General features: G+C 42.7%; 1 long non-coding RNA gene across 1 annotated transcript in view; it reads left to right on the plus strand.

The window, feature by feature from the left end:
* The first annotated feature begins 8677 nt into the window (after positions 1-8677).
* LOC121140174 overlaps positions 8678-17062 on the plus strand; it is a 32669-nt gene continuing 24284 nt past the window's right edge. The window contains exon 1 of the long non-coding RNA XR_005876981.1: positions 8678-8802. This is a non-coding gene — a long non-coding RNA (uncharacterized LOC121140174). The remainder of the gene's footprint in view (positions 8803-17062) is intronic.

Consider the following 17062-nt stretch of genomic DNA (forward strand, 5'->3'; position numbering starts at 1 on the left):
AGAGTAGGTCACCAGTCCAGAGGTAGAAACCAGACCAGGAGGGGTGACAATCATCGAATGCCAGAGCACCCAAAGTAGTGAGAGTAAAGATTTTACAAATAGTCAGCAGAGGTCATTTCACCAGAACACCCTGGACCACAAAAGCGGAAGCTCCGGCTTCTGATCCCTCACACCTCTCATAACAGAAGCCCCGCCCCCCCTGAAGGCCAACCTCCTGTGTTCTCTCAGCAGCATCATTTCTCGGGATCTCAAGAACTTTACAAATGTGCCTTCTCTCATCCCTCCATCCCTTTGGGCCAGTCATCATCCTTCAGTCTCTCCCACGTCAAGAAACAAAATTCCCTCTGCGTAACAGGCCAGTCCCTTTCCCCCTCTACCGATAAACATGTTGAAAGAGGAATCTAGGGTTTCTGTGTACATTTCTTCAAGGATACAAGGTTAGCTATTTAAACACGGTTAGCTGCTGTTCTGCCCTGGGGTCCACTCCTACTTGTTCCTCACAGTTCATTTTTGCCAAGGTCCAGTGCTCCCTATGTCTGCAAGTCATGCAACTATTTGTCCTGAATGGTCAGAGCTACAAACAGCCTCCAGCACAGCTCTGGTGTCTAACTACCATATTCTCCTCACTCGTGAGTCCCAATCCCTCCTGTCTTCTTATTCTACTGTTGTCTTAGACTTCGAAGACAGCTTCCCGCTGAGCTCTCACTTTGCCATCTGCATAGGCACAGGGTGCAGACATTAAACCTACAGCTAGTTCCCTATGCTTGTCTCCGGACAAGCCTAGGCCAGTGTCTCATGGGCTATCAAATGTTGCACGTTTAAAACCAACCGTGTTCTTTTCCTCTAAAATTGCTTCCTCTCAGGCACTTCGACAAAGAGAGGCATCAGACGGCCATTTTCCCCAGTAGGCACCTGAGCAGGCTTAGGTGTTCTTTGGTGCTCTCCTGCTGTATCACCAACACCCCATCAATCACCGGGTGAAGCCAGTTTTCATCAAGTCTTAAATCGTCGCATTCCCTTTCCTGTCTGCTGTTGTGACCTTAAGTCTAAAACATATATTCTCTTATTTGAGCTACTGCAATTGCTTCTTCATCCCGACCCAATATCTGAACAGCATCTCCCACACACACTCTATTTTCCACCTGACAGCTGGGGTGCCACCTTAATAGCATCAAAATCATCAGTAACCAAAAGATGCAGATATAATGTGACTTGGGATTGGTTGCTGTTCTCCAATCTGCCTCTGTTCTTAAGTGATGGGGAGCTGAAGTTCTTTTGTTAAAGGGACCCCAAATGAGCAAATTTCCAGTGTTCTCCAGGCCAGTGTTCCTGGATGGTAGCCCAAACACAGCACCTTGAAATCTCACCTGCACTGCTCACAACCGTCCCTGTGTACATTAACAGCCTGTGGATCACTGCTGATAGACTGTGCTGAACTGAAGCTAAGCTCCAGACTCCTCCTACAGGGATTTGATAGCTCTTCCGGATAGCACAACACAGCTCACAGCCTGCTGCCCCCATAGGTGACTTCTTTAATGCCACTAGAGCAAAATGCTCCATAATGACAATGAAACTTTTGGACCACATTGTGTTATGGGAAAGTTTGAGTGTCTCTTCTAAGCACATATGTGCACGTGTCTCTCACTTCTCTGGTTAAACCCTCCTACTTCTATCTTTGCTCCTAGGATGCAATTTCTAATCAGGTTGGCTGTAAAATGCAGTTTCAATTTCAAAAACCCTAGGAAAACAGGCAGTTGATCTGAATGCATAATCAATCTACTTACTTAAAGGTCTGCAGCATTTTGCGTGGCTTGGGACGTTTGTGCTTCTTTTCAAAAGGCATTTAGATTCATTTTCGACTGAAATAGGGGGTGGAGAGGTGGCTCCCATGTTAAGCACAGTTGCTGCTTTTCCAGAGGACCTGAGTTCAGTTCTCAGCACCCAAATCGGCACAACACACACACACACACACACACACACACACACACACACACACGTTACAGTCTTTAAAGAGATGAAGCAGGGTATACTTCGTGAACATGCTAACAGGAAGGAAGAACTGAGTCTGCTCCAAAGTGACCACTTTTTCCCATCATGGTCCTCCACGCCCCCTCTTCCTCACCCATACAATGGCTTCATGAAAATTCACAGCTCCTACAGGAGGGTCAGGAGCAGACATTGCCCATGTCTGACCCACTTCTGCTTTTTCTGGCTGATTGCCACCTTGTCTCCTTGCCGTACATAGATTCTATTCCCCGTTGAGGCACATCTATCTACTTAGCTTTTGTTTAGCTTTCCGACTGAACGGTATATATCTTTTCCTCTCCATCAGGGCACCCACCGTTTCTATCCACCCGTTAGTCACTTCTCGCATTCCGTAGCTACTCATCAGGCATCACCTTTTCCTCGGGGATCTCCCACAGCTCACAAGCCCTGGGTTTCTAAAATGAACTAGCTAGGGCAGGAGAAAAGCTGTGGGGGGTGGGGTAATATGTGGGCACTAAGTCAGAGGCGACGATGGGACCATCCTTCACCACAGAAAAGGTCAGGGTGGAAGGCAGTCTTCTCCTCTGAGATTATGCTGGCTTGTCCACAGGTCCATGCCTCCCTCGCATGTGAGATAGCTGGATAACCACTGGCAAATCACTGGCAGATGCCTGACTGCGGAACGAGGAGGAGACCCCCTGTAAACTCCAAGGCGCAGGACAGGCTGAAAAAGAAAAAGCAACAAAAAAAAAAAAAAAAAGAAGGTGAAGGTAAAGATTAGCATATTTGAAGGGCACGCTAGAAAAACTGTCTCTGAACTCAGAGTTTTCTCTCCCATTTTGCATGTTATACAAAGGAGCTTATTTCTTCAATACACACTTTGTTCCCCGTATAGAAGGAAGAGGTCCCTGATATTCACAGTGCCACAGGTGAAGAGTTGTTGACACAGCTAATGTGGAAAGACATGTGCACACTGTTAGGTTTAGTCCTTGCCGGAGCAATTACTGTTCTCTAACTGTTCAACTTGGAACCTTAATTAGCCAATTAAATCTTGCTTCCTTGTCTTTTTCATTTCTAAAAATATTCTTGAGCTGTCTTCGGAGGTTGAAAAAGCTCTCCTCTATTTGTACCAAGACATGAAAATGTCATTTAACAGAAAGTCGTCAGCAGGGTGATTGAGTCACGGCGTAGCCGGATTCCGGGAATCTGGAGGAAAGGCTAGATAGAGTGCATCGTCATCCCTCCATTTTCAATGGGTTTGTAGACAGGATTTTCTGCGGTGTTATACTCCGTTTTTGCACAAGAGGGCAGCAGAGAGGCAGAGAAGGCCCCGAGATGCAGATTAGAGGCGCCTAAAGCTTTAATTTTGGGCGTAGTGTTTTCAAAAACACTTTTCAAAAATCAAATCACGTCGTATTCTTCTAAAATAACCCCAGTCAGTTCATTTGCCTATTGTACTTCAAAAGAAAGCCAGACCTATACCTAAGAATAGGTAAGTGCGTTTCAATACCGAGTTTGCCGGGACTGTCTGCCTTACCATGTTTCCCTGTTTTTCCTTGGGAGGTCACAGTTTGACAAATGATTACTTAGGAATCGCTCTACCACATTTCCTAGTTTCCTAACGAAAGTCTTTTGGGCGCAGTCCAAGTGACGATGATGCGATTTGATCCGTAAGAAGGAATCAAGCTTTTATTAAATACAACTTGAATAAAAGATTGGTGAAATACCATTCAGTTCTGCATTACATTTGTGAGCAGTCTTAGGCTATGTCTTAGGATGTACTAAAAATGACCGAGTTAATTTGCATATTGTGAACAATACGTATATCATGGGACTGCAAAGGATGGAGGCTATGCGTTTCTCAGTCTGCGCGCCAGCTTGCTAGTCTTTGCAGCGGCCTTTTGTTCTCACTCACCCTGAAGTCTCCCCCGCCCCCCACCAGCCTCCATCTCACTTTGCAGCCACACCCACTGCTTTGCCTGGGGAATATCTGAAGTCACTCTGATCTCCGAGGGGAGGAAGCACCTCCACGCCCCGACTTCCCCGGTGCTTGTAGATTTTTCTGGCCGTTCCACGACTCTTTTATTTACTGCCACGGTTCCCTTTAGGCTTCTGTGGAAACGATGCTCTGGATTTTATCTGCAGCACCTAGTACTACCTCCTTAGTAAAGACCTAAAGAAAACAAAGAGTCGGTACCTAGAATCTTTATCAAAGTAATAGGGGTCGGAATTAGGAACACACACACACACACACACACACACACACACACACACACACACACACACACACACACACTTAACCTGTGAAGAGGTTAGAGGATTTGCTACCCTGACTATTTTAGGGCGGGGTGGGGGTGGGGGGTTAAACATTTGAGGTCAAAGCGAAAATAATCTCCTAGGACACATCTCACATCTCAGAGACTTGGGTAACAGATGTATATCTTGGGTCCGTGGTTAATTGGGGGGCCAGAATGGGACTCCATACTGATTCGAGCCAGAGGTTTAAGACACATAAAAGCTCGGTGCTAAGTGTCTAGGGCAAGGGCACAGCGTTGTCTGTTGCAAAACAAACGAACATAGACCTCTCAGAAATCCCAGCAGAAGTCTTCAGTCGAGGCTTTCTGGTTGTTAAGGTGATTCTCTCAAGGGCATCTGTGTGAGCTGGAGGTCACTGTGGCTTGCAGCACGGTGGGGGGGGGGAGCTGTTTCTAGAGAAGACTCGGCTTGCTGCTAGCCTTCTTAGCATCTTGTTGCTAGGCAACGGCTCCTCTGTAAAAGCTCATCTCTCTTTAAAGACGAGTGAGGTCTTGCTGAGGGAAATATAGTTTGTATAAAATTGAGCCATATGCAAACACCATCTAGTTACAGTCTTCCAAACTGCTTTCTCTTCCAAGGAAGACAGAGAATTTCTACTTAAAACCCATCACTTAGCAACCATGTACTATAACCTCCCCCCCATTCTCTGCAAAGCAATATACTTCCTTTTTAATCTTATTGATTTATTTTTACCTCCTCGCCCATATGCCTTTCCAAATTGATTTAATGAGATTCAGGAGGGCATTGTTTGTGATAGTATTTCCCTAGACTGCTGAATTAATTTCCATTTGAAAAATTACATAGGATTGCAGCTTATAGCCTCATCTGTGGCCCTTAGAGCATGTTACATAATGAAAATAAAAGATGCAATAGGGTGTCAACGTGAAAGAGCAGCGTGTGAGGAATGTGCATTTAAGACACAAGTTGTAGACAGCGTTTCCTCCTTGTATGTATTGAAAAATCTACACAGGACTCGCTAGACGTCAAAATCTCAAAAATCAATATAGACTAGTTATTGATTTCCAAACTGCAAATTATCCTTAGGCTGTGAGAGCTTTTCACATTAGCATTTTTACCATTTCCAATTGCTGGTCAGTGCAGAGTCAAATCTGCAATTTGCCTTGATTTTCTTGTCTTCTGACAGACTTTTTGGAAGCCAATGACCAAATTAATACAGATGCTTCCTCTTTCTGTCTTTTCTTCCTTCCTTCTTTCCTTCCCTCCTTCTTTCCAAGTTCTAAAAGGCTGGGATTATTAATAGCATATCTTGAAATTATTTTTCAAGAGGTTTTTGATTTTTGCCAATTATTTTCTGTTTTACATTGCAAAACCTTCTGCTCATTACAAGGCATTTTTTTTTAAATACCAAATTTAATTCTGCGAGCCTAACACGTGATTGACAGCCAACACGGATCTGATCCTCTCGTTAGAAATCTTCCAAGTTTCGAACTCTTGCACAAGTTTAGTGGTGTTTAAAGGGCATTCCTCCTGAAAAGAATCTTAAGGGCGTGTGATACAAGCCCTCATAGTGCCAGGAGGTGCTAGGCAGGCTGCTGAGAGAAACTGTCATCAATAGTCTTACTCAATGCATAGATACTGCCTGGCCAGGCAGGATGTGGTCACTTTTGCAACAATGCTTGATGTGCTATGAGGGTAACCAGATGCTTTGGAGTTGGGTTTTGAGGCTGGCATTACAGTAGAGAATTCACATCTTATTGTGTGAACCTCCTCAACAGCCCGCGGCTGGGGAGATCATATAAACCCTAATGGGGAAGCTACTTGTATTGTTTAACTAAAAGGATGAGCTGTGCTGGTCAAATTGCATTCTAGATGGCTATGTTTATAGCTATAGACCAATGTGTGGCCAGCTTTGGTCAGAGAACTTCTTTTTGCTGTGGCCAGCAGTAACTGCAGAAACTCTGGCCAAAGTGCTGAGAATCAGTGACTTGAATGCTCAGGCACAGCAGGGACATTTGCATCACCCTCTCCAAGGCTTCTGGAATTTGTGGAAGGAGGAGGAGAGTAGCTGTCATAGGAAGGGAAGGGGGAGCATAGAATGATGCCTTCAGGGCTTGCTGTGGCTGTTGCCATCTTGGTCCCAGAGAACAGGATTGTGCACCTCAGCCTCTTGTCATTGTGTGTTAGGCACTCCCAGAGCCCCGCTACTTACTCCTTGAGGATTTCTGTGTAGCTATTGGCTGATGGAAGAAAGAGAGACATTTTCCTCAGTATTGCAGCCACTGGCAAGTTTTCCATGGTCCTGTAAACAGGCCCTTATGTGTGCTCCTGTAATTGGCCCTAATGAAAATCATGGGACATTTAAAAGAATGAATATGGAAGAGGAGATAACTGGGAAGAGGAAATCAGGAGTGGGAGGGGGACAAGAAGGGTAATGACACCGGTACAGTCAATACACATAACATACCTGCATGTGGATGTCACAATGAAACACACTATGTATAATTGATATTTGCTAATAAAAGCTTTTTAAATAAAGGATTTCCTGAGCCATTTAATTTTTTGTTTTCTTTTTTTTTAGTTTTCATACATTGCTTTCTTTCTCTATTAAGCTATTTGGGTAGCAACAGAACTCTAACTGGAGTCACTTTAAGCAAAACTGGGTTTGTCCAGAGTGCTGGCATAACATAACCAAGTCCAGAGAGTCACTAGATGTTCTTATTTATCCACGAGGGTCTGCCTTCTAAAACTGTCATTTTTATGGGTTGTTCTGACTTGAACCCAGGTTCTTGTGAATGTTCAGTACATGCTTCATCCGACCAACCTCCTCAGCCCCAGAAGCTATCTTTGCTGCAGTCTTAGGAGTCTCCTGGATTATATCTTTTTAATTTAAGTAGAGGAAAAGGCCTCCCATCTGCCCTGCTGCTGCTCTAGGAAAGGAATGGGAAGGTTACCTGGAACCACTTACCTACTGGAATAGCAAATTGCAGGGGCATGAGAGCAGGAGAATGAAAAACAAAATGAGAACTGTGAATGTTAGAGAGAAAAGAGTGTAGGAAAAAGAACAAGTGTGTCACTGAATGAAAGGAGGGAAGTGGTAAATAGAATGAAAGAGAACCCATCGCTTGACAAGAGCTTTGACAAAAACAAAAAGAAAAAAAAAAAAGAATGACAACTGAGGATCTCCTGGCTGAACAGAAGACATCTACCTTCCGTGGCAACCACGGATCACTACACGGATTCTTCAGTACAGGCTGTATCTGCTTCTCGAAGGTCATAGAGAAGGGTGAACCAGCTTCCCTGTGAATCTGAAGATGTGATAAAGTGTACATAGTGGCACGTGGGACTGCATTTGCACGAAAGTGTGTCTAGTGACACGATTATTAAATAACATGCTGCATCAACTAACGGGTCCTGGGCTGTGGTGCATCATGGGATGCTGGAAAGACAATGGGGTCAGTTAAGGGATAGATGCTGAGATCTGCTGGGAGATACTGGAAAAGACACACAGGAGGGGTGTCATAAAAGGATTCTGGGCTTTGACAATCAGTTTCAATATATGCTGTATGTGAAAAGGCATCTTGAGAAACTTTAAATCAAAGATGAAAATCGAGCTAAGCTCTTGTGTTGCTTAGGAAACACCATTGTGGGTCAAGAATTAAGCTGAAAACGAGAAATGTTCTGGAACTTCTGGGATCCATCTGCATGTCGTGTATTTCTGCGATCACCATGAGCCTAGTCTAAACCCTTGAAGAATTATGAACATGATGCTCTTGCTGTTTTCAAGACACTCAAAAGTACTCTGAGAAACTAGTGCTTGCACAGAAGGTACAGTGGCTCCAGCAAGTTGTTTGCAGCACAAAGGCCCTGGCCAGAACGTCCCATCTGTGTGGCATGAATTGGCAGAGGAGTCTATTGTGTGCTCTGACTACAACCCATTTGTTGAGGTTAACTGTGAGACTCTAGCCTACAAATCTTAATTAGCAGGGGCACACATGAGTCTCACCAGAGTAGTCCTCATTCTGAGCGGTCTTTGTTTTGACAGGTTTTGGGTGGAATAAGCTGGGAAGTGCTTGATTCCTTAAAATTCTTTTTACCAATTCCATGTCGTGTACTTCTTAGCAACTAGGGAATTTTTCTGGAAACAACAAGTTATTTCATTTGGGCGAATTATGTTTTCAAATGTTAACTTTATTACTACCCAGGTGTGACGAAGACCCTAGATTGGCTGCTAGTTGACATTAAAATGACTGTTAATTACTCAGGGTCCCCACAAGGAGAGGGTGTCGGGACTAACAAGGAAGCAGAGTGTGGGGGACATGAAGGAAGTCACTTTCTTTGTTCTCTGTATGGGAAAGAACAGGTAAGGCAGGGCAAGCAGGTTTAGAGAACAGCAGTGTGTGCACTTTCCCTTAGACCTGAAGTGCCAAAGACAAATCTAGTTACGGGTGTCTGGTGCTCTGTGACAAGTGGAAAAGTACCGAAGGCTGAAAACCCACCTAAGGGAGAAGAAGCTGGCTGTGGGACTGCTAACTGAAACTGGTGAGTCAACTGCTCTTCTGGTGTTAGCAAGACCTCAGATGTTCAATTATTGGAAATTCAGAAAATTAAAAAGCCATGATTAATCTGAAATTCATTACTCTTGTACCCTTGCCAACATTTTTTGTTCAGTATGTATGCACAGAGCAGAAATTAGTTCACAAACTAAAGACAAAAAATAAACTACAGACACATCTAGATAACAGGAATTGAAAACGTGTGTTGGACTGGGAATGTTTGTTAAGTTTTGATGAGAATTCTACCAACTATAAACTATCTTCTCTTTTATTGTCTAGTAGGGAAACTACTCCTGATTTGCTGATAAAATGAACCACTTAAGAACAAAACATTATGCCTGACGCTCGATAGTGTATCAGCTGTTTCATGACATGAATAATATATATTCTGCCAAAACCACAATGTATAATTCAAAATAGCGACATACAATTCAAAAACACGTTGAACACAGGTTGTCATTTTCCAGGTAGTTCTCTTCTCTCTAGGATGTTTTTCCAAGGTGAGTTTAGAGTGGGCTTTTATTTCCCAAGCAGCTGGGTAGCAAGCTGCTGGTCATACAGGATGAGGAAGTTTGTCTGAAAGTTACAAGCGTACATCAGTCTTCCATTTCATCTCCACAGACTTTAAAATCATCTTTAAAAAACTTTCTTTATATTCATTCTTTGTGTCTTTTACATCCTGCATCCCGATTCCACCCATCTGCCTCCTACTAAGAATACAATGAAATAAAATTTAAAAGGAAAAAAAAGGGGGGGTAAAGGGGAGCATCTCTTCATGGAAGCTGCAGTGTGACAGTGAGTCACACAATAAATCCCTTTGTCTGTATATTTGTATATGCAGGCTTTCATAGGTCTGGTTCAAGGCCTCTGGTCTCTCTGCTATACCATTGAAGCTGGGTCCTCACTGGGACTCTCCTGAACATTCTGTGTCATGGAGATCCGCTGTGCTGCCCAGGAGACCTGAAGGGGCTACTCTCTTGAGTGAGGAACCTGATGAGGGGCAGGGACAGCTCTCCTGATCTTAAAACCTCAGGAACAGCTGTCTCTTCTGTCCCAGGAATTGATGTGGGGTGGGGAATCTCTCCCCTGCCTAGGCTCCCACATGACAGATAGTGATGGGGACAGCTCTCCCATGCTCACAGCTTCAGGGATGTCTTGACCCCACATTTACCAACAGGGTCAGCTCTATTGTACTGGCCAGGGGAGGTGCAAGCCCTGCTTTCCTAAGTGTTAAAACAGATTTTTTAAAAAGGCAAATGGAAGACGTAATTTTTTACACAGATTTAACAGTATATATTCACAATTAAAGTAAATGGCTGCATTAATGTAATGAGAGCTGCTTACATTGTCTCACTCTTTCTCATTAATTCCTAGTTTACATAAACTATCTCTCATCAATAACTTTACTTTTCATCTTGGCGCTACTTGTGTCTTTCAGTTTTTCTAAATAAAACATCAGGAGACTTATCAACTAGACATATAGTCAGGGAAGTGCTGGAAACAATTAGGTTTTTGAACTAAAAGCTCAAGACAGCCACAACATCTATGCTTCTTAAAATTCATTTATTCAGTCTCTTAGGTTGCTTAGTGTCATACTATACACATAAAATGCATCAGTTTTCTAAAGTGTAGCTGGAAAAATGCAGAACTTAGGATGTTCACAATAATTTCCCTTACAAAAGACCTTCAGTAAATAAATATCTTACACAAGAAATTTGACTTTTTATTTTGCTTATTCATATGAAAGATCACAGCTCTGATGATCATAATGCATTTTTGCCTTTCTGGTATTCCTTTTCTCTTTTTCCCTTATAAAAACCAATTCAATAAGAGAAAAGATAAAGTCTTTTTTTTCTCACGGATTTATGCCATGTTATTGGATGTGGTCCTGGCAGAGCATTTAATTGAAGTTTAATGTTCATGAAGCTGAAAGTGGGAGACAATGTTATCCCTTGTCCTTGTGTGGAGATCTCACATGTGGGTGGATTGGGGGAATATGGGTCTGTAGATGGTGCACCTTGCCATTCAAAGTTAATATGTCTGCCGAGTATGATTCTTAGGAGGAGTTTCCATTAAAGGATCATTACAAATACAGTGCTGCAGAGGCAGGTAAATTCCAAGAAAGTACAACATTTTGGAGGTATTACTTAGAATGAATTAAAGAGATTGTCAAGTAAAGAACAGTAGCTTATACCACCGAACCTCCAATTATGACAACCTAGGAGTAGATTTGCTTTTTAATCTAAATACATAACACTGCTGATGCAAATGATTGATTTGCCATGGCAGCAGTGGGAACATCGAGCCAGCATCTCCTCCTCATGCAAATATAGGTTGCAGCAGTCTGCATTGGATGACTTTGCTCATAGTGCTTTGGTATTGTTTGATCAAACTTGATCACGACGGGGAAAATATGCTTGAGTACAGAGGGTGTTTCCATTTGACTGTCCTATGAAAACACCAGCGGGACCAAATGTTGTTGCTAAGATCTTAGATAACCCAATTACATCTGAGGTGACTCAGCAGAGGTGCCAAAACCCAACACAGATCTGAACTGGATGACAGTGTTCCTGCACAGCCCTCAAAGTGCTGTGTGGATGTTTGGAGCTATTTAGGCTGATATGTAAATCGTCTCACCCAGCGCATTCAGAGTCACTGTGCGCCAACACCAGAGATCAAAAGCAATGCGACTTGTTATTCTATTGAACTTCAAAGACGTCAGAAATCATGAAGTGAAGTGAAAAGTATTTTATATTCAATTTCAGGTGCACTCCAACAATGCCAGCCATGTAGCCTTGGTGGAGCTAGTGAATTCTTGCTTAAAAGGTCTCCAACCAGTTTTCACTGCAGCCTCTGCCAGCTCCTCTGTTCATGTGAACAGACAAAGAAAGGGGAATTGTCAAAATACAAGCCCGACATTTAACCCAGCGCTAAAATCTGAGAGGAATTATCATCACCTCAAAGAACCATGGGAAAAGCCTCTAAGTATAGGGAATAGACTCCTCACCTTATGCTATTTTATGTGCTTGAAAGGAGAAGAAAAATGGTTTTCTTCTATGTCATGTCTCCCTGTCACCCTGGCCCTGCAGACATGCACAATCCTGAGAGGCTGAACTAACAGACATGTGGGGCAAACAGGGGTGTTGTTTTGACATCTTTTCCTTAGCACCTCCTTTGAAGTGGGTGTATGTACACACACACACACACACACACACACACACACACACACACAAGAGAGGGAGAGAGAGAGAGGGAGGAGAGAGAGTACAAAAGTTGTAGCGTTTGGAAGGATACCAGGTAGAAGGAAGAGAAAAGAGGTAATCACACACACACACACACACACACACACACACACACACACACACACACACACACACAGGGAGAGAGGGAGGGAGGGGGAGAGAGGGAGGGAGGGAGGGAGGGAGAGGGCGAGAGAGGACAGAAGAGAAGAGGGAGACAGGAAAAATCCTGTCTGCCCCAAGGAGTACCAGGAAAGAGCAAAAGTGGTCAGGTTGTGCCTGCATGCAGGCTAAGAACCCTGGGCTGACCAGGGTACTGCCTGAGTGCATTCTGCCAAGTGACAGGGGCAGGCCAGCATAATGCCTGAATCCTTACAATGATGAAACCTGGAAACTCTGCCACTCACAGGTCAAGAGCATAGAGATTCCCAGAGTTGAGGGTATGGGTTTTTCTGTGGCTTCCATTGTTGCGGACTCCAGCATAAGCAAATGGCCTGGAGAGCCAGAGAGACATGGCAGTAGGAGGTCCCATTTCAGTGCAGAGAAGCCCTGTGGGTCAGCTGTTATTTCTCTAGGGCATGGTTGAGAACGTGCTTGTCAGCCACAGCACTGTAGATCATTCACCCGAGAGACTGAAGGGGACAACGGGTAAAGCCCATTTGTTTATTTATTAAATGCCTATGTCAACAAGAGTTCACAGCCTGGACAGGAATTCATCACGGTGACTATGAAAAATTGAGGGGAGGTAGTCCCAAGAATACTATTTTACAAAGTAAATGATGTCATCTGAAATAATGTCCAAGGACTGGAGTTTAGAGGGGAGAGGGAGCAGGAGGATCGAGCTGCTGAATTGACAGAAGGGTAGAATAGAAAAGGCGATTCATAGAATAAAGGGGGATTACAGGGAAGAAAAATTTCATTATCTAGATCTGAATCCACATGGAATAGTGTAAAAGCAAGATTTAATACTACTAGACTAGAGTGTGTAAGATGAATAATGAGTAGCTTTCTTAGACTGCCAAGCAAAAGGCACAGCAAAAAAAAAAAAATAGGTGCAGAGGGAGATCATAGATATGAGATGTCGAAAAGAGAAAGTCAATCTCAAAACTGTACACTCAGAGAAAGACACAAGAATATTTCTTAGAGTCCTAACTCCAGATTTGCTTGATGTGGGATACATCTCAATTAGGGAAGCTTGAGAAACTCCTAAATAAACACAGGACATGCTACTGTTTGCCCACCAGAAGAAGGTGGTAAAACTTCCTTGCTAAGGAAACTGCCCATCTTAGGTACGGGACATACAGAAATCAAGCCGGGAACAGAGCCAAAAGCTTTCATAGCATCAGAAGGTCCTATTCCGGCTGCTTGCGGAGAAGCATCATCCTTGGCTTTCCCCAGCTGAGAACCCTGTGAGTCACAGCATCAATCGGACAGGCTGCTTTACAATTGGATTTAAGGTCTGTTCCACAGGAGAAATCCACGTCTGGTCTGAGAGGTTAGGAAGGTCACAGACCCTCCAGGGGAACCTAATACTGTTGCTTTGCTCTGCCAAAGGTACATGGCATCAAATTACCTTCTAAATATGTCTGTTAATGCCCGAGGGTTAGTGCTGCTCTCAGCCTTGGTCAGAGAAGGACCTTTTTTCCATCGGGCAGTGATTAATGCAGAGATTCATAACTGGTCGAAATGCTTAGGATGAGTAACTGCTCAGTGTTCAGCATGAAATGGAACATCTTATGTCTACCTCTTTCAAGGCTCAGGGAACAAGAAAGAGTGGATAGAAAGAACGTAAGAGCCGGAAGGTGGAAGGAATGCTGAGAGATGCTGTCTTTGGGGACGTACTGTGGTTATGCTACCCATGAAATCATTGCAGTCATGGTGACCTGCACCAGATGGGGCTGATCAACTCTCCATCATGGATAAGGAGGTGGTTCGTATGTCTTCATCACTCTCTGAGAAGTTGTAGGCAGTTAGTTGTTGTTTATAGACTGAAAGTCATATTCCTAAATGGTGGATCTCCTGGGAAGTTGTCCTGGCTCAAAGAAATATACCCCACCACCCATGTAAATGCAGACAAACCCTAGCTGAATGCAGTGGGCTAAACTTACTGTTTCTATGGCATTGGCAGCATCTGGTGGCATCTCATTTAGAAGGACTACCTTAGTAACACAGGTTCCGAAGCAGTCTTTCATTGTTAAATCTGTTTGCTGAGAATTTGTTTCCACAAGAAAGATGCCTCATTGGTCTGTGCTTTAGTTTATCGAGATGTAAAGAGACAGAAATGGTAGTACCCGTTTCATAGGATAAAGATTCACAAAGAAAATACACATAGGTATCAGTTACTGTCCTTTCCAGACTCTAAAATGGCACCGTACATTTCACGTCATTAATATGTGTAAATCATAGCAAAGACTAAGACAGCAGAAACTTCTCTAGTGGAGACAGCATAGAGTAACTGTTTAAGAATACAGACTAGACAGGGTGAATTCTATCTCTTTCCCCTTTCATATAGTGTGAATTTGGAGAAGTTATGGAATCTCTTTTACTTTATAAAATGGAAAAAACACACAATATTTAATGTACAAGTAGGAAGATCCCCTGTCCTGGCTTATCCTGCACATTTAAAGTTTTCATGCTGAAAGTCCTGTGCCTCAACAGCTCTGCAGCCAGAGACTTGCTTACAGGTTATCCCACAGCAGAGGTCAAAGAGCTCACAAGTGCCTGACACATGACCTGAAGATGTGTGCTCTGATAAATGTATTGCTTATGTTTTAGTGATAAGCTTTCAAAACAGTATATAAACCAACAAGACAGTTCAGGTTTGATGATCAAGTTTCAAGTATCAAAGAACTACTGATGGTTCTGGACCACTTTCTTGGGCACAGGGGTTAGGGGTGGGGGGAGTAGCGGATTGAGAGTCATATAGGCGTAAGTGGAAGGAGAATTGAGAGAGGATTCTGCTCTAATTCTTCTCCTTGACCTAAATGATGATTATTTTTCATCTTTCTTGTTTCACATACTCACTCAGCATTTTCAAATCCAGGAATTCTTGTGTGAGGTCAGATGGTGGCATAAAAATATGTTATTTTATCTCCAGTTTTAGGTCAGTGGTTCTTAACCTGTGGGTTGCAACCCTTTTTGGGGATCAGCAAAGACAACCAGAACACGCAGATATTTACATTAAGATTCATCACAGTAGCCAAACTATTGTTATGAAGTACCAACAAAAATAATTTTATGGGCTGTGCGGTGGTGGTGCACACCTTTAATCCCAGCACTCGGGAGGCAGAGGCAGGCGGAACTCTTGAGTTCAAGACCAAGCCCGGTCTACCGAGCGAGTTCCAGGACAGGCTCCAAAACAATACAGAGAAATCCCGTCTTGAAAAACCAAAAAATAAAATTATGGTTGGGGGTCACCACAACATGAGAAACTGTATTGAGGGGGTTGCAGCATTAGGAAGGTTGAGAATAACTGTTTTAGATTATCACCTACAGTGATAAGAAACTTAATCTGGGGGGCTTTGTTCATTTCCTTTTCTACGAGTAATGTGGAAATAAGGCACAGTGGTGGGAAACCTGTAGTTTAAGTCATTCTATTGCTCACTTATTTTTTTAAGTAGTTCAAACTTAGATATGTTCATAAGTTACCCTGAGCTTGAGAGCTACCTTGAACTTCTAATCACTCTTTATTATACAATAATATTTACCCAAGTGATTGTTAAAAACAATGGAAAACAAATGGCAACTAAACTTAGTGCTTTTAGATATTTGTGTTGTTATCTATGTCTTACATGGCTGTGACTAGGTCATGAGAGGTATTTGTTGAGGGGTCTTAATGGGCTCCAGAAACTTTCCCATCTCTTCCTGAGTTATTGCTAAATATTAGGCATCAAAAGTTTGATTTATGAACTTATGACTGATTATGCAAGTAATAATAATTTAACTAAGAAAAGAAATTAATGAAGTCTTATATTTGAATGCTTAATCCAGATTTGAATATGAAAAGAAAATAGACTTTTTACTTGAAAAAATACCTTATTTCCTCTAATTATATCCATTTAAAGATAACAGGAAAAATAACTCAAGGTAGATGGTATTTCCTACATATTTGTGTACTTATAGTATGTTCTGTAGCAATATAAAATTTGGTTTATGATTATTTTGGTTTATTTTAGATGAAAAGTACAGGAGGCAGACAATCTGTCTTTGGGTGGCAAGTTCCATCTGGAATGCCAACGCTAATTGATTATTAGTGGCTATGGGGATGTGTTTTACCAAGGAGAGCTGAGAGCCATGCAGCAGTTCTCCAGGAAGGATCAACTGCAGATGTCAGTAAGAGCCATGGAAAGTGTGGGTGCCTCTAAACGCCCTAACCTCTCATTAACAGTAGGCTCCACAAAAGAGAGAGGCACAGTCATTATTTCCATAGACTGTCTGGAGTTTCAGGCAGCACTCAAGAAAAAAAAAACAGCACACACACACACACACACACACACACACACACACACACACACACACACACACACTCTCTCTCTCTCTCTCTCTCTCTCTCTCTCTCTCTCTCTCATACACACACTCACAGCTAATACAGGTTCCAGCCTAGAAGAAACAAATTCTGTTGGAATTTTGCAAAACATGGTAGAACCCTGATCTATAAGCTCACAGATGTCATTCTTGGGGATGTGCTTTGCCTGGGCATCCTGTTAGCATCATGCCATTTGGGTGTTTGTTGAGAGTGGAATGATGGTGTTAGGGAAAGTCAATTTTGACAATAAGAAATCTTACAAAATATCATAATTATGTATAAGAGAATATGAAAATATTAAAAGTTCATGTTTGCCACTATATTAGGGACAAGTTATATTTGGATCATGCTACAAAAAATAGTATTTGGAACATACAACTATAGGCAAGAGGTAACATTCAACTCAATTTCAACATTTATTAAGTAGATGGGCTGAGGACACAGCTGGTCTAGCATGCACAAGGCAGGGTTATACCCCAGCT

The sequence above is a fragment of the Mesocricetus auratus genome, unplaced genomic scaffold, assembly GCF_017639785.1.
Source record: "Mesocricetus auratus isolate SY011 unplaced genomic scaffold, BCM_Maur_2.0 Super-Scaffold_100004, whole genome shotgun sequence".
Lineage (NCBI taxonomy): Eukaryota > Metazoa > Chordata > Mammalia > Rodentia > Cricetidae > Mesocricetus > Mesocricetus auratus.